Source organism: Chelonoidis abingdonii, chromosome 2, assembly GCF_003597395.2.
Source record: "Chelonoidis abingdonii isolate Lonesome George chromosome 2, CheloAbing_2.0, whole genome shotgun sequence".
NCBI classification, from domain to species: domain Eukaryota; kingdom Metazoa; phylum Chordata; order Testudines; family Testudinidae; genus Chelonoidis; species Chelonoidis abingdonii.
The window spans coordinates 162,984,298-163,001,247 of NC_133770.1; the positions used below are offsets into that span (position 1 = coordinate 162,984,298).

General features: G+C 48.0%; 1 protein-coding gene across 2 annotated transcripts in view; it reads left to right on the plus strand.

Moving 5' to 3' along the window:
* The first annotated feature begins 4,873 nt into the window (after positions 1 to 4,873).
* The window catches only part of LZTS1 (leucine zipper tumor suppressor 1), a 43,414-nt gene continuing 31,337 nt past the window's right edge, over positions 4,874 to 16,950 (plus strand). Inside the window, exon 1 of one of the 2 annotated variants that reach the window (XM_032806048.2) lies at positions 4,874 to 4,998. The gene's annotated coding sequence lies outside the window, so the exon portion shown is untranslated. Of the gene's footprint in view, positions 4,999 to 12,752; positions 12,817 to 16,950 lie in introns of those variants that run through there. The other variant, XM_032806049.2, reaches the window with a different exon arrangement.

The following is a 16,950-nucleotide window of genomic DNA, read 5'->3' on the forward strand; positions in this document are numbered from 1 at the left end:
GGGGAGAATCTAGCTTTACTGCTCAAGTTTGCACAGTCTGTATATTGACACAGCAAGCCATACTCTCAAAGTCAGCTTCCAGGGTGCAGTGAGCTCAGTGTGAAACCTGGGATGGATTCTATGGAGCCTGCCAGTCTATTCCTTGTATGCGGTGTTGCTGTAGTCGTGTTGGTCCCAGGGTATTAGAGAGACAAGGTGAGTGAGGTAATACCTTTTATTGCACCAGCTTCTGCCGGTGAGAGAAACAAACTTTCAAGCTTACATACAGCTCTTTCTTCTTCTTCTTCAGAGTTTGGTGTAAGATTGAAAAATTATCTTTCTCTCCAACAGAAATTGGTCCAATAAAAGATATTACCTACCTAGGGTGACCAGATGTCCCGATTTTATAGGGACAGTCCCGATTTTAGGGTCTTTTTCTTACATAGGCTCCTATTACCCCCCACTCCCTGTCCTGATTTTTCACAGTTGCTGTCTGGTCACCCCTATAGCTACCCCACCTTGTCAGTCTATTCCTTGGTTGTTCCAAGGTCCTAGTTAGGAAGCTAGAGTGGCTGGGACATAGGGCATTACACAGGTGGCTCTACGGCGACCAGAAATGGGGACAGACCATGGAGTGGATAGAACATTTTCTGTCTCTGGTTTCCCATGCACAGCCCTGTGTGACTTTGGTTAATTTCTGGCACTGATGAACTGCCTTTCCTGCCTTTCCAGAACAGGTAGTGTGACGCAGCCCCACCTCTGCATTCCCATGCTCCGGTGCCATGTGTGTGCATTTGCATTGTTTGAGAAAGGGCCTCACTTTGTGGGGATCGCAAGGGCCAACCCCGCTCAGAGTAAGATTCCCATTGCCATGCAAAGGCTTTGCACAATATTAGGCCCATGATGCTGGTTCCTTCTGCTGCTGCCACTCCTCTGGTTTCCCTTCTGTGGCCTAGGCGCTGTGAGATGTGAGGCATGTGCTCCACTTGACAGTGGCATGGGCAAATCTCAGGTTGACACATGACAGCTTTTAAAACATCTGCAGATGCCCAGATTTTGGACTGGCACCAAAATGCACTGAAGTTGGCGGGGGCGGGGGGGAGAAGTGACTTTGGGCCATTCTCCCTGCTCAGATGCAAGTCTGGGCTCAAGACACGGAGAGAGAGATTGCTCCCACCTCCCACCTGGCTGAGAGGCAGACTGTCTTGCAGAACGTGGTGCAAGCCCAGATGTGCTGCGGCCTACCCAGCCAGCCAGTGCATTCCAAAGGGCTAAGTCAGCTTATCAATTGCAAACAAGTCTGCTCAACGTGGGAGGGAGGGAGACCTCATCTTACTGTGAGAAGAAGGAATTAGAAAATGGGTGAGAAAGAGGGAGGCAGAAATGCCTTCCCTGATGGAAAAGCCCCCATGCAGACCAATACAAAATGTCCACCCATTCTGCAAAATGTAACAGGCAATTCTTTTCCTTTCTATAGCAGGGGTAGGCAACCTGTGGCACTTGTGCCAAAGGCAGCACGCAAACTGATATTCAGTGAAACTCACACTGCCCATGTCCTGGCAACCGGTCCAGGGGGCTCTGCATTTTAATTTAATTTTAAATGAAGCTTCTTAAACATTTTAAAAATCTTATTTACTTTACATACAACAATAGTTTAGTTATATATTATAGACTTATAGAAAGAGACCTTCTAAAAAGGTTAAAATGTATTACTGGCACGCGCAACCTTAAAGCAGAGTGAATAAATGAAGACTCGACGCACCACTTCTGAAAGGTTGCCGACCCCTCTATAGGATGGTTCAAAAACATATAGGGAAGCTCTCATTCTCTGTTAAAAACTATAGGTTTCTAGTGTCAGTTCTGCAGGACCCTGTTCAGTTTCTAGACAGTCTTATTAGTTTCCTCCCTGTTACATTCCAAAGGGTGTAAGCTTCCAGGCAGGGAGAAGTCCATGCGATAGAATGAGCAGAGGGAGTGGGTTGTAGAGAACACTTCCCATCACCCCCCAGAAAGCAGCTATTTGCAAGGTCTCTAAGTCACTCTAAGGAAGTGATATAGCAAAGCTGGCTAGGGTGTTGCTTCCCAGCACATCTAACCCTCTGCAATAATGTGCCATTCAGTAAAGAGGGAGAGGGCAGGAGCGGTCAGGAGGATGAGCTTCCTTAGACAAAGGGAAAGGGGAGCTGTACTAGCTAAGCCCACAGGTGATCTGTTGAACACACCCACCCATTACACAGCAGCATTTCATTCCCCTCATTACTTTTTGGTGCACTCACAGCTCTGGAAGGCAGATTCCAGAGGTGCTCATATCTACGTACACAGGCTATGTCCACACTGTAACAAAGGTGTGTCCTTAACTCAGGTTGAAATAGCAGTGAAGACACAGCAACTCAGCTTTTAGCTTGGGTTAGCAACTCATGCAAAATCCTAAAGGGCACCCTGTGGTTGAACTCAAGCTGGTAACCCAAGTTAAAAGCCAAGTTGCCACACCTTCACTGCTGTTTGAACCCAGGTTTGCTAACCCAGTTAAGAGCACACCTTTTTTCTGCAGTGTTGACACAGTCACACAGATACATGTCCATATGCAACGTGCATGGATAAATACACGTTACAGACACCCACAATTAGTGCTGCTTGATATATTACTTTGGGTGCATCTATTCCCGTTTTCTGACTTGATTGTAAGCCCTACAGGGCAGTGATTTGCTATTTGATTGTACAATACTTAGCACAACGGGGCTTGGTCTTTGTTGAGACCTGTAGGTGTTCTTGTAATAGAAATAAATAACTGTGATAATCCTCACAACATCCCTATAAGGTGGGTAAGTATTATTTTTCAGATGGAGAAACTGAGGCACATAAGTTGGGTGACTTACTCAATGTAAGGTTGTCTCAGAGCCTATTGAGCCACTGGACCACTCTGTCTCCCATACCTACACACACTCCAACATCACTCACATGTCCGTGCCAACTTTGGCTGGACATGCACATGTACATCCCAGCAGATGCATGCATACTGATAAATATGTTATCATGCCTCGCTATAGACAGATGGGCATTGTACCTGTCTGAGAAAACACACATTATCACTACTCAGTTTGAACAGGATCAGCTAGAATAAGGATTTCAGCCTCAATTGGAACCAGATCTTTCTTGAGGTTTGCAAAAATCGAGATCATTCTTTTTAATTTAATTTTGTTTCTGTTTTCATAGTTCCACCTGATGGATGCTAGTTAAGAGCAGAAGCACCAAAATGCCATGAGAAAACCTAGTCTTATACCACTTCCATCATCCTTGCTCAGTCCCAGAAGGTGCACAGAAGTATATTAATATTCCCTTAAGGAAAAGTCCTATAGAAGCAAATAAGGATGAAATCAATACGGTTCTGTAGAACTGCCCAAGTAGATTACAAGCTCCTCAGGGCAGGGGCTGCCTTTTATCATCTGTTTGTACATTTCTTAGCACAGTGACATCCTGATGATGACTGGACAGTACTGCAGCAATAATTTTAACAAGTGGTAACAAATAGAGTGACTCTAAAATCCTATGACAGGTTTCAGAGTAGCAGCCGTGTTAGTCTGTATCCGCAAAAAGAACAGGAGTACTTGTGGCACCTTAGAGACTAACAAATTTATTTCAGCATGAGCATCCGAAGAAGTGAACTGTAGCTCATGAAAGCTCATGCTGAAATAAATTTGTTAGTCTCTAAGGTGCCACAAGAACTTCTGTTCTAAAATCCTATATAATTTAATAGAGAATAAGATCTTTCCTAAAGATCAGTGTTGGGGGGGATGAAATTTGTCACCTAGATTACTGTAAACCATTTGCCCAGTTCTCCCTTATGGAAAAGCCCTACAGAATTTCACAGGCCATGATCGCCTTTCTAAAGGTTTTTCGATGTGTCCTTTAGAATTGAATAAAGCATTCTTTAGGATGCTGTCGAGTTCTTTAGGATGCTCCAACGATTCTGTAGGCAGGATCTCTGTCGGCTGGCTCAGACAGCTACAACCAAGCCGTTATTGCCTTCATCCCTCTTAAGTGCTGTTGAGTTTTCCACAATGGATTAGGAGATGGAAGATAGTAATGGGCGATTGGTATCAGTGCTTACATGCCACCTTCACATATGAGAGAGATACAGATAGAGTGACTATCTTGACATTTTTTACATCCTTATGAAACATTGTGTAGGATTCAACAGGATGGGACCTGATTCTCTCCCTGCTTTGCCCCTTGTGTTGTCATTTACACCTGGGCTTGTGATCACCCGTGGGAGTGGGGTCTTCTGAGCGGGCACAGTGTGCAGCCGTTCTGCCCAGGGGTAGATGGAGACACCTGTGGCCCTGCAGCCCCAGCAGGCTCTCTCTCATCTCTGAATCCCACCCGGCTTTCCCCATAAATGCTGGAATCACGGAATCATGGAATCTCAGGGTTGGAAGGGCCCTCAGGAGGTCATCTAGTCCAACTCCCTGCTCAAAGCAGGACCAAACTAGGGGGGCTGCTGCACCCCCTGGCTTGAAGTGGTTCCCACCATACACCAGGTGAACAATTTGGTTCAATGGCGCTCAGCACTTGCATCGTACACATTATTCCTGCTCCCCTGGCTTTACACCCAGCATTTCAGCTCCCCGCCCCCCATCATAAAGGGGGCAGCAAACCAGGGAAATCAGGCAGGGGCCGGCTCTGCCTGCAAGGGGAAGCAGCGGTGGGGGCGGTTTGGCCAGGGGGGGTGTCGGTGCATGTTTTAGCTGGAGGGCGGGGGGGAGTCCCTGACAAATGCCCAGCTGTCATCCAGGACACAAAGCCCGGCGGCTGGGCTCCCGGCTTGCAGGCGGCCCGCCAATGAGCGCGGGGCGTGCCGAGCACAGCTCCGCCTCCCCCCGCGCCCAGACCAGGCTGCCTCTGCCGGGGATGGAGCGGGGAGCAGCGGCGGGGCGAAGGGCCAATTTGCCTGCAGGAGCTCGGCGGCGCTGAGCGCTTCCATGGAGCGGGCGAGGGCGCAGGAGACCCGCGCGACACCAGGTAGCGCAAGTTTCTCCCCCCCCTTCCCTAGCGGGGGTCGGGCACAGCGGGGGGCCCCAGGCCAGCGCTGGGTGCAGGGGGAAGGGGCCGGGCTGCATGTTCAGGCAGGTACCTGGCCGCACTTTGTCTCTGGGTGCCGAGGGGCAGGCGCTGGAGAGGCGCAGCAGGCTGGTAGAGATGCACCGGGGGTGATAAGCCCTTTTGGACAGGGCGCTCCCAACCCCAGAGGAGAGAGAACCAGGGGGACAGAAAGCAGAGCTCAGCTGCTGGCTGGGGACATTTCAGGGGTACCGTCTGCCGGAGTTTTGATCCAGTCACTGCAGCACAATGAGAGGGTTTCAGAGAGGTGTTAGTCTGTATCAGCAAAAAGAACCAGGAGTCCTTGTGGCACCTTAGAGACTAACACATTGATTTGGGCATAAGCTTTGGTGGGCTAAAACCCACTTCATTGGATGAGAGGGTTGTTAAGAGGTAAGGACTTGTCTCAGGAGAGACTGTAACTGGACTTGCATCAGTAGAGGCAGGGGCACTGGGACAGTTTGTATAGTGGGGGTGCCATTGAACCTAACTGGAAACCCTGTCTATGATGGGAACCACTTTGAGCCAGAGGGTGCAGCAGCTCCTCTTGTTCCAGCACCTATGGCTAGAGGGCGGGGAAGAGCTTCTGGGGGGGAAGGAGAACTGATGGGAGGACAGAGAACCAAAGATGGTAGGGATAAGATCCAGGCGCTTTAGGTTAGTCAGCTTATCGACTAGGGTTGTCTCACTCAATCCTATAGGCAACACACACGGTGCACATGCAGTATGCTTTGTGCATAGGCAGTACACAACATGCATAGCGCAGGCACAACATGCAGTGCTCGGTGCTAGGTGCCCACAGGTCACACGCAACATGCAATGCAAATTACACACATAACATGCCCAGGGCACGCACATCATGCAACACAGTGGACGGACAATGCACAGTGTATGCACAATATACAATACGTACTGGCTGTACACCCAGCACACAAGACTCGCCACTTAACCCATGTATTGTTCCATGTGAGTTTTCTGTACAGCCCTGTGTCGAATCATAGTGCGCACACAGCCTAGCTCACAGCGCCTACAGATTACAACACACAGGGCTCAGACATAGAGACAGAGATCACCAAAAAAGCCAGGTACCGCTCTTGCCGAATATGAAACCAGTAACTCTGTGCTGCCCAGCACAGGAACTTCAAGAAATGTGCATTGCTTAAGACCAGTTACTCAGTGAGTTCTGTCGGAGCAGCACAGCCGGTTATCTTGGGCTCATCTCCTTCCTTGCACGTGCTCTTAAGTCTTGAAAAGTTCCTTATGGAAGAAAGTGGGGAACATTTTGCTTGTACAAGAGCCTCAAGGTCTAGTGTGGTTCAGTTAAGAGTGCAGGGGAGTTATACATCCGGCTCTGCTACGATCGGAATCCACGTACTGTCTGGGAAGATAAGAGCTAGAATGGCAATAACTGTTCCCAGCTCTGTACAACACTCAAGAAAAGGGCTGATCTCTTGCATAAGAAATAAGTTGCTGTGGGAAAGCAGTGAGTGGGTGGGTCATGTTATTGGAGAGGGAGAAGCAAACAGTGTGAGGGTGAACGGGCTTGTTGTTTGTGTAGGTGTATGTCTCTGTAGATATGAGTGTGTGTGTGTGTGCGCATGTGCACGTGTGGTGTGTGTGCGCGCGTATGCGTGTTGGGGTATCCATGGCGGTGTGTTTAGAATATGGATACTTGTGTGAGTGTACATGTGAGAAGCTCTGGTCTGTGAGGGTGTTATCTTTGAGTCTATTGGGGTTTCATATGCCAGCGATGGGAAGATCAGGGCTCCATTTCTGCAGCCAAAAGCAGCACTTGTGAGTTCAGCGATGCCATAGCAGAGGAACACTCTGTGCTGTCACCCTCCACAGGCACTCTCGCCTTCTAGTGGCGTCCAGACATCTGGGCATCATGGAACACAGCAGCCCAGCCTCTCACTGCCCCCTAGCAGATTAGAAGTTTGGATGATGCCTGTGGATGCTGGCAGGTTTCATGTGTTGGGGTTTTCTCCCTTTTTAAGCTGACTCACTAGTTTGCAGCCTCGGTGGATTTTCTGTGCTTGTTTAGAATTTGGAGTTTGGGGTTTATGGAGTGTGTGTCTCTTTTCTAAATGTGTGGGTAAATTTGGCAAATGCTAAAAGTTTGTAATGTTTGAGAGGCAGGCACAGTGCAGGCAAGTTCTGTACAAGCTTCCTGTGTGCATAGCTTTGTCAATGCAACTTCTTCCTGACCTACAGGGTCTATATCATTAAATCAGTGGAGACTAACCCCTGTCATGTGACAAGGGTATTTGCCTTGAGATCCTTGTTTCCCAACTTGATACAACACTGTATTATTTTAGTCCTGAACCTCCTCACAGCTCTGCCAGTGCCTCTTAATTCTGCCCTGTGGTTCCCTCCTCCTGGCTAGTCCTGGATCGCTTTCAACCAGTGTGTGCCAACTGAGACTAATTATATTTTTCTTTTCTATGTGGAAAAATAAATAAATAAGTACTAAACTGAGACCACCAAACTCATTGCCTTTGTGACCTAAGGCCTATTGGAGTCTAGCTCGTTTTGAGGTGAAAAAGCAGTACCTAATCCCATCTCTCTGAGCAAGGATGTGTTTATTCCTATACTTAATGCTCATTGTTCAAATACAGCCAGCGAGGTTGTTTTTCTTGCTGAGTGATGTGGTGAGTAGGAGTGTGAGCAGATGTGATCTCAGTGGAGTGCACCACCTGGAACAAAAGTCCTAATGAGGCTGCACTATCTGAATTCTTGATTCTGTCACTCCAGACTCTGATTAAATACCTCATCAGAGGAGAGTCTGCCAGGTTCATTTTAACACATCCACAGTCTCATGCACCCCCTTGTAATCACATGCACTCTCAGTAGCATACCTAAATCCACACAGGCACACTTGGATGCACTTGGCGTTGCACAAAGCTTCAGAGTCTCATACCCACATTCAGGACTTAATGTTAAAAGGAGCTATTTTGACAGCATGCAAACCCTGCCATTTGGATGTCTATCTGTGGATGCAAAATCACTGGTGCAATGAATTCTGAGTGCAAAAAAATCACTGGTGCAATGCACTGTGGCTGCCAAAAATGTTGGTGCCATTAATTGCACATGCAAAAGTGCACTCGCAAAACATGGGGGGGGGGACTGCCACACAAAATCTGGCCTTTTGTCTCACACATACAGTTGCACACGTACGTTCTCTGTCACAATCACAACCACAATCGCAGTCTCTCACATCTCACTACACACAAACACACTGTATTGTACCCTTCATCCCTGTCAGTTCACTAGTGTTGGAGATACCCAGCTGTGTCTGTAACAGACCCAGTTCCCGACATGACACCCTTGCTCGGCACTGCGGGCTACTAAATTGCTCTTAATTCACTCTATTTCCACCCACTACCTTAGTCATTCTTTGCTGGCAGGCAGGGCTGGAAGAGTGGTGGGAGGCAAACGAACATTAGATTCTCGCAGGCAAGCGACAGCTCAAAAGCTCCTTCCCTTAAAAACCCAAGTGAGTGGGATTGGGGTGCATGAGGCTGGGCTTTCTTTTCTGGGTGTGCAGGAAACAAGAGTTCCCCAAGCCAGGTCTCCAGGAGAATGCGGACAAAGAGGGTGTCCCAATGCCTGACTCACTGGAGGGGAGAAAAGCAAAGGTACTCCAGGCTGGCACTCTGCTCTCGTGCTGGGGAGAATGGGCATATGCCTCAGTCGGTACTCTCGCTAATGACTGTATTAATAAAAGACCCAAAGTCCTCCTCTGACGGCTGAACCTTTTCTCTGTGCACTTGTCCTTGCAAGCTGGGATTGGCTGGATAAGCAAACTGGATGTGAGGGACGGGGGCCTTCCACTGAGCCCTCGCCAAAAGTGGCTGGCTGATAGTTCCTACCAATGGGGCTGTGGAGAAGGAGCACAGGGAACACCTCAGGCTCTTGTCGGGAGAGTGTGAGGGGGCAGCTGCTGGAGGGTTGGCATTCACAGGGTGGAACTGGACAGAACAGACTGACCTTGAACAGAGGCCATCTGACGTCAGGGATGAGACATGTTTGGTCTCTTTAGAGGCAGTGAGAGGGGAGGGAGCAGGGAGTCTGATACAGGGTGGCCCAGGCAAGGAGAGAGGTTTCATATTTGGTTAACAAGGCTGGAGTCAGGAGTGCTGAGAACGGAAGTGACCTAGTGTGAGCTATCCCTCGAGGGCCTGTCAGTGTGTCTTGGTTACTACTCCTGAGCCCTTGCTGAAGCATTATTGTATTAGTTAGAGACATGGGTCTGAACCACAGCCCTCTGACAAGCCCACACTTCAGTGTGGTTGCAGTCTAGACCAGGGTCCACCTCCAAAGGCCATGGCTTGCCCCTAGCAACACACAGGGCGCTCAGCAAGGTCCAGGCCCTGCTTAAACCGAAATGATCCGCTCAAAGATAGAGCGATGAAGAGACATTGGGAAGTGGGTGGATGTGCCAAGGAAATGGGGTAGCCTGAGGGAATGAGAGTAGAGGTGGAGCCAGGACAAGGTGAAGAGAAAAGAGGAGAAAGAGCTTGGAGTGAGTTGAGGGGAAAGAGAGGTGCAGGATGGAGGCGGGTGATGGTGAGGTGACCAGGGCAGCAGGAAAGAGGGATGTTCCTAACAAAAGGGCTTTAGATGGACTGGAGGGATGGGAGAGGTGATGAGACGCCTGAGGGTCAGAGATCAAGAGTTTGTAGTCAAGGGGAGTGGTGACTGATGTCTATAATGGAGCTGGAGGTGTAATGACATGGGTAGACACACCCCTGCTAGCTCTGATTGAGTTAGCACACTGATCATAGGAATGTAGCCATGGCAGATGAGGACTAGCACCCCACTTCACATATGTGCTCAGGCAGCTAGCCCCTCCCATCCCTCTTTCGCTGCACTGCAAGTCTCAGCACGCTCGCTGAATGAGCAGGAGCACGGGTAAGTCTCCTCAGGCTGGAAATTGCCCCTTCCCACTCCAGAGCAGCCGCACTCTGAGACAGAGCCTGCGGTTCGAGCTACAGGGACTGAGGGGGCCAACTACAAAACAGACATCAAAGCGATGGAACTTCTTAAGAGCCTGCTAGATAACAAACCTTGAGGAGCAACAGCGGCATGGCTAGGGGCACTGGCTGCCATGCAGAAGAGCCTGAAGCCACAGCATGGGCAGAGCAGCAGGGTTACTCAGACTGTGGAGTAGGAGGGCCACTGGCTATGGTAGGGATGCAAAACAGCAGAACCGTTGGACAGCGGGATACCCTCCTACTCATTAACTTACCACAGGGTTGCAGGATGAAGGTTGCAGGGTGTCCGTGCATTCAGATACTCTGCTAACCCATGTGGGAGAGATAGATAGGGAAGGGCATATGGGTGGGTGGGTGGATGGATAGGGAAGGGCCCCAGGACAGAGAGAACTGGGGGAGGCAATGGACTGGCCCTCTGAAAGAGGGGGAAAGCTTTGGGATGCCACCTAAGTGATAATCAGCCTGTGGCTGTAAAATGATTAAATCATGCTGGGAGCATTCCTCTGCCCCATGCAAGACACCACCGGGAGCTCTATGCTGTGTCAGTAACCCTGCAGGTGCAGACTAGAGATTGTGCAAAGGGGTGGCTGAGTCTCAGGCAGCCCTTAGCCTGCAGTGTAACACTAGCAGCCGGGATGCTTGCTGCTCTATTGTCCCAGACCTCCATTGGACAGGACTCAAGCAGATTGAGCTAATTAATCCCAGATTGTTAGCTTCCCTCCTTCCCTTCAGGAGCCTTTTCTTGTCCTGGAAGTGAGTGATATGGTTTGACACTGGGTTTTGCTCTCAAAGCAGGCATTCAGGACATGCAGAGAGGTACTGTTCCCCAGGCACTAACCCTGTGAGAACTCTGTGCACCCCGTGTACATCTGTAGCTGTCAATGCAAGGGAGGATAAGCCAAGTTGAGTGCTGGTGTGGATGCCACTCAAATGGACCTACTTATGGAAGACCAGATCCCCAGCAGCCTAGCTGGCAGGAAAACATGCAGGTTTTCCATGGAAACCTGCCTGGCAGGCTTTGATTCACCAAAAATTCATCAAACCAGAGACAAATTGCACATTGGCACAAAACACGTTTCCAGTCAACTCTAGCTGAGGCTAAACAGAGGCCCTGCGGACTTCAGGGTAGCTGAGGATCTAACATTGGTGAGAAACTTGAGCATTTCTTCTTACTGCCTGATTGTTTACTTTCCTGCATGTCTCAGTATTCCTTTCTCCTCTATCATCTGCTTCCCCCAGCTGGTTGGCCAGGAGGCCTTAAAAGCACCAGCTGCCTAATGTATTTGATGTTGCGTGTTTACCTTGCTGTTCTTGAATTTGTCTTTGTGCTTTTCCCTGAGAGACTTTTTGTAGGTGCACAAACAGAAAGAAAAAAACCCTCTCTAAAAGTGCGGGTTAAGCTGCGGCATAAGCCACGCCCAGGGAGGACATTCAAAGCATAGAGCCAGTAGCACCATTCCTGTGTTGACCTTTGAGGCTCTCTTTTCAAGAGATACCGATTACAGAGAAAAAGTGAACATGATCTAAAATTAGGGGTGACGCTGGGGACTGGTTAATAAATGGCTGGGACCTCAGAAGTTTTGCAGAGTCTGTCTAGATGCTTTTCCTAACCAGTTCTGAACCTTTGCTATTACTACATTATTTGTATCACTCTGGCACCTCGGGACCCTGTCATGGTCCAGGACTGCAAGAGAGAACTACTGTGTTGTCACCATGCTGCTCACCACAGCCACATGGGCTGGAAACAACAGGGATAGAACTAGGATCCTCCTGCTTTAAAAGCAAACCCATCTACCACCTGAGCTAAAAGAGAATCTCTCTTAGGCCTGGTCTACACTACGGTGTTAAACCGATTTTAACAGCGTTAAATCGATTTAACGCTGCATCCATCCACACTACACTGCTCTTTATATCGATTTAAAGGGCTCTTTAAATCGATTTCTGTACTCCTACAAAACGAGAGGAGTGATGCTAAAATCGATATTACTATATCGGAATAGTGTTAGTGTGGACAGAAATCGACATTATTGGCCTCATTATTTTACAGTAGCTACCCACAGTGCACTGCTCCAGAAGTCGATGCTAGCCTCGCACCATGGACGCACACCACCGAATTAATGTGCCTAGTGTGGACGCGCACAATCGACTTTATATTATCTGTTTTATAAAATCGGTTTAAGCTAATTCAAATTTATCCTGTAGTGTAGACGTAGCCTCAGCTTTGTTTGCAACATAAAGCCTGTGACAAACAGCCTGATTCCAAGCAGCAGAGGGCAGCAGTGCAGGTACACACAAGCTAGTTCCTTACAATAATTTTATTGCCAATTATTTATTACAAAGATTCATCTCCTGAGCCTATTGCTTTGGGGAGATGAGCATTTTTCTAGCTTAGGACACTGGCTCTCGACAGGTGTGTGAGAGAGCCCACAGCTGGACTCTTGCCTACATCCTGCTTTAAGAGAAAAGGCATCTGACAAGCTCATTTTACCTTGCCATGTAATAATGCAAGACCTTTTGCCATCAATGGAATTTTCTAAGGGGAGTTTATTGAGGTTTCACAGATGCAGGAGGGATGAATTTGGCGAGCTGCCATATTGCATAAGCAAAGAAAACTATGTCATAGGTTCTAATTCAGCATGCAAATTGCAAGGAACATTTACATCTTTAATTGACATTTAACAAGACATCAGTGGCAGCAGCAGCATAAACTGCTACTCTACCAGCAGACATGCCTCTGTGAAATGTAAGTGCCTGTATATTTTTTAAAAATAACAATTAAATGATATCTCTGCAAATGGGTTACCGACAATCTTGTTTAAAAGTTAATAGAATATTCTTTGCAAGTTTGATGTTCATTTCTCTTTTGATATAACTGCCTCCTTTGGCAGCCAAGAATTAAAGGGGTGGACTTCACAATGGGCTAAGCTTCAAAAAGGAGAAGGAGGAAAATACAAGAAAGGAATTGGATTTTCCAGACATTTCCTGCAACTGCTGCTGCATCTAAGGCTAGCCGAATAGAGCAGGAGTGAGGGAATGCAATACACGCTTGAGAACACTAGGAGAAGGGGGAGAGAAAGAGGAGATCTTCAAAATGGTGGAAGCCTTTATGTGTTAGCCTGAATCCAGCTCTGCTCTGCAGGCTGCTCCCTTACTTCACTCAATATGCAGCTGTTTTCTTTGCTATTATTTCAACTACTATACAGTCATGTTTGTCTAATAATGTGGGACTTGAAAACCACCATGGATTTGGCTGACGAGCAAGTATAATTGACAGCGCAAGCAACAGAGGAATAGAAAGTATGGTCATTTCAAATAGAAAAGTTGCTTTTCTTAATTCTGCTTATGGTGTTTACATGCTGAGGGCATGCTGGAAACTCCATAGGCAGACAGAGAAATCCTTTGTATGCACTAAATACAAGACTGCTAGTGAGCTGTTGGTACTGTGAGACTACAGGGCGCAAGTCTTTAGGCAGAGAAGTCTGATTTTAGCACATAAAGGCTTACACGGTGAGGTCTGTAGTTGCAGATATTAAATTGCATGGTGCATAGATTAAAATGAATACACTCAGGGGACATGTCTATGTTTCAGATAACGAAGTATGGGGTGCTGCTTGGATAAGCAAGCTTTGCCTATTGGTTTTGGTTTTGAATGAATCTAAACTCTAAGTAGAGGGGAGTTCAAACCCTTAGGAATTGGAATTGGAACTGCTAGCTTGGCTGCACCCCACTTAGAAAACGGATTCTTTAGTGCCTGTATCACTAGAGTTAACAGCCTACTATGGTTGTCAGCTAATGGAGTTATTTCTTTAGCTCAGGTGGTGGTGGTCTGTGATGCAGTACTGTAGGTCTTTGATTCAATCCCAGATGATGACCTTTAGTGGGGGAGTTATGTAATGGCTGACAAATTGGGGATTGAACTGCTGACCTCTAGAACTAAAAGCATGAGCTGCTTGACTAAAGAGCTATAGCTACATACCTGGAGGCAGAAATAATTCATTTCCTTTCGAATTGGCACAGAGGCAGGCCTATAGCACCCATCAGTGGCTTGCAATTACATGTGTTTACCCAGTGAGACTCATGCAGCTCCAGTAGGTTGCTACGAATGAGAGTAAAACCTGATTCCCTTCAGTCAGGGCATAAAACTTTGTTGAAAGGAACGGATGAAGGTTTGAGGTTCTACCTGGAGTGAGGGACCTGGTCATGCTGTAGCTATATGATTATGAGGGCAGGAAGGAAATGCACCAGAGGAAGATATTTGTGAGTCCCAGCTCTTCTTGCACAGGGGCGCTTGTGCAATGGAAATTGGTGGTGATCCTGATGCAAACAGCTCAGCAGAGCCAGGAAGATGCAATGCTTGGCCCAAGTTGACCCTGAGATGAGGGGCTTAAGGAGTCAACCAGGAGGGCTTGCCTGCTTATTCTGCCAGGAAAGGTCACTTGCGGGAAGAATGTTGTGATAGCACAAATAGGGGGGCAGGCAGGGAGAAAAACTTGTCAGGGGTGGATAGGGGTGAAGAGAAGCAGAACGCGAGTGCCTCATGGAATGCTAATGTAGCAATTGAGCTAAGTGGGCTGTGCAGGAGAATGGAACAGCAGCAATGAAGGGAGGTGAAAGTTCAAGGAGATGGGAAGTCAGAGCGTAGGGTAGAAACCAGCTCCCATTTATGCTGCCAATAGGAGAGATGCCTGAGCAGTGACACTGAAATGTTCAGCTTGGTGATGGCGGCAGCTCTCAGAGCGATTCTCCTTGTTACACTTTCTCAGAGAGGGAACACGGGGATTTCAGCTGGACTGTCAGGGTCAGAAACTTCCACTAACCCCATATCCTTTCTCTCCTGGGAGCTAGTTTCTTAGTCAGGCCATCAATTTCCAAGCTAAGATTTGGGATACTCTCTCCTTTCTTCCTTCTTTCTCTTTCTGTCACCAGTCATGATGGTATCTAATCTCAGAATCTCCTTAAACTTACTGAGGCAAATTCTTCCCTGGGGAGATGTGTTCCAGGACACATGTGGGGAGTGCCCATACTAGCTCATACATAACATTCGCTGCCTTGAGTCAATTGGCAATCGGTTAACTTGAGGTGAAAAAGTGCTCCTGCAGGCCATTGATGCCTGTGCTGCGCTGGTGTGTACAAGGTACGGGGAGTGGGAAGTGGCAGGCTGTTGCAGGTATCCTGTGCCCTGAAAGGCGGGCAAGTGCCCATGGCTGTGTATGTGTCAGAGGCTCCAATCCAAACAAGACTGATGGAGCCCTGCTTCTCCATTGGTTAGCGGCTGCCCTTTATTAGGTCGGAAGATGAAGAAAAGAGAAGATGAGGTTTCAAAGAGATCCCCATCTCCATGGCAACGTGCAACTCAACTTTTAACTTTTCACTATTCATGGAAAGATCAGTTCCCCTCTGTATATTTCCAGGGTTTGTTCACAGCAATAACAACCGAGGAAAGCAGTTCCTGGCACTTGGGGAGTGACTGGCTTGAGGGGCCTGAGGTTGAAGCCTTTCACTATGCCAGCTCGTTATTAACTGTCAGGAAGTGGGTTTCCTATCCATCGTTGCAGCTTTAATCATAAATAGCAGGGCAAGGGAGGACTGCTTTGTTTTCCTAGACCAAACTGTGTAGTGGTTAGGTTGGAAATTTGGGAGCCAAGACACCTGGGGTTTTGTTTCTGGCTCTGCTGCTGGCTGACTGTAGGCAAATCCCTTCCCCTCCCTACCTTGCCCACACTGTGGTTGTCTCCTAAAATTTCCCAAACAGCAGGAGCCCTAGTATAGAGAAGGCTCTGGCATTTTAACACCTGCAGTATTACATCATCACAACAGTGATGTGACACCATCACCTGCTGACATGATGCCATCTTTACATTGCCCAATATATTCAGACAGTTTTGATTGTTGTCTTACAAGCTGCTAGAGCTTATGCAGGAAATGGAGACAGTGTGGGAAAATCAAATCCATGCTTCTGGCATTAGGTGATAGTAGTTCAGAGGTCATGAAGGTATTCACAGCCTCTTCTCCATAGGTAGCAGTTGCCCAGGTGGTGTACAGGGATGGGGTCACCTCTTTTTTGAATGTATTAGGGCTTGGCCACTCTCAAAGACCGGTCTTGGAAGGGCCACAAGGAAGGGAGATTTTGTGGCATTTGTGGTGGGATCAGGAAGTGGAAAGTACCTAGAGTCCCATCTGGGAACCCTTTTCCGTGTGACTTCCAGCTTTAGAGAGGTCTGGATAGTTCAGCTAAGAAACCAGGCCCCTGGCCATGCAGCTGAACTCCAGCTCTTAGCCCTTCAATCAGAGAAAAAAGTGTTATTGAGCATAAGACAAAGAGATAATCCCTTTCCTGCTTCCTAAGCATGGCTCAGCGCGGAGGTAGCACAACAGAACACCCTGCAGTGACGTTCTGGGGACTGATTAGCGCCTGAGCCAAGGCAGACCCTTACAACTATCTTTTTGGGGGTTGTTTTTTTTCTGTCTTGACAGATCATGTTTTATTGATTCAGAAATAGATAAGTGAAAAGGGCCTTTCAGATCTGAAGCGAAAGCCGCGCTCGGCATTCAGCTGTCACCCACCTCGGCATCAGCTGTCAGCCTCGCACTGTTCCAGGACCCAAAAATAACCAGCGCTGGGTATACGAGGTCCTGTTCACCCTCCTCCAGGAGCGAGAACAATCGCTTTGCATCTGTCAGCTAGGAGGGTGCACACCCAAGCTATGTCTACAATGCTCTGGGTGCTGCGGCAGCAGAGCTGCAGTGCCAGAATTATGCTGTTAGAGTGCTGTTGTGCAAATGCTTCCTGCATCACCGGAAAGGTTTTTTTCCATCCATGTAGGTAATCCACCAAACTGAGTGGTGGTAGCTAGATTGAGAATTCTTCCATCAACCT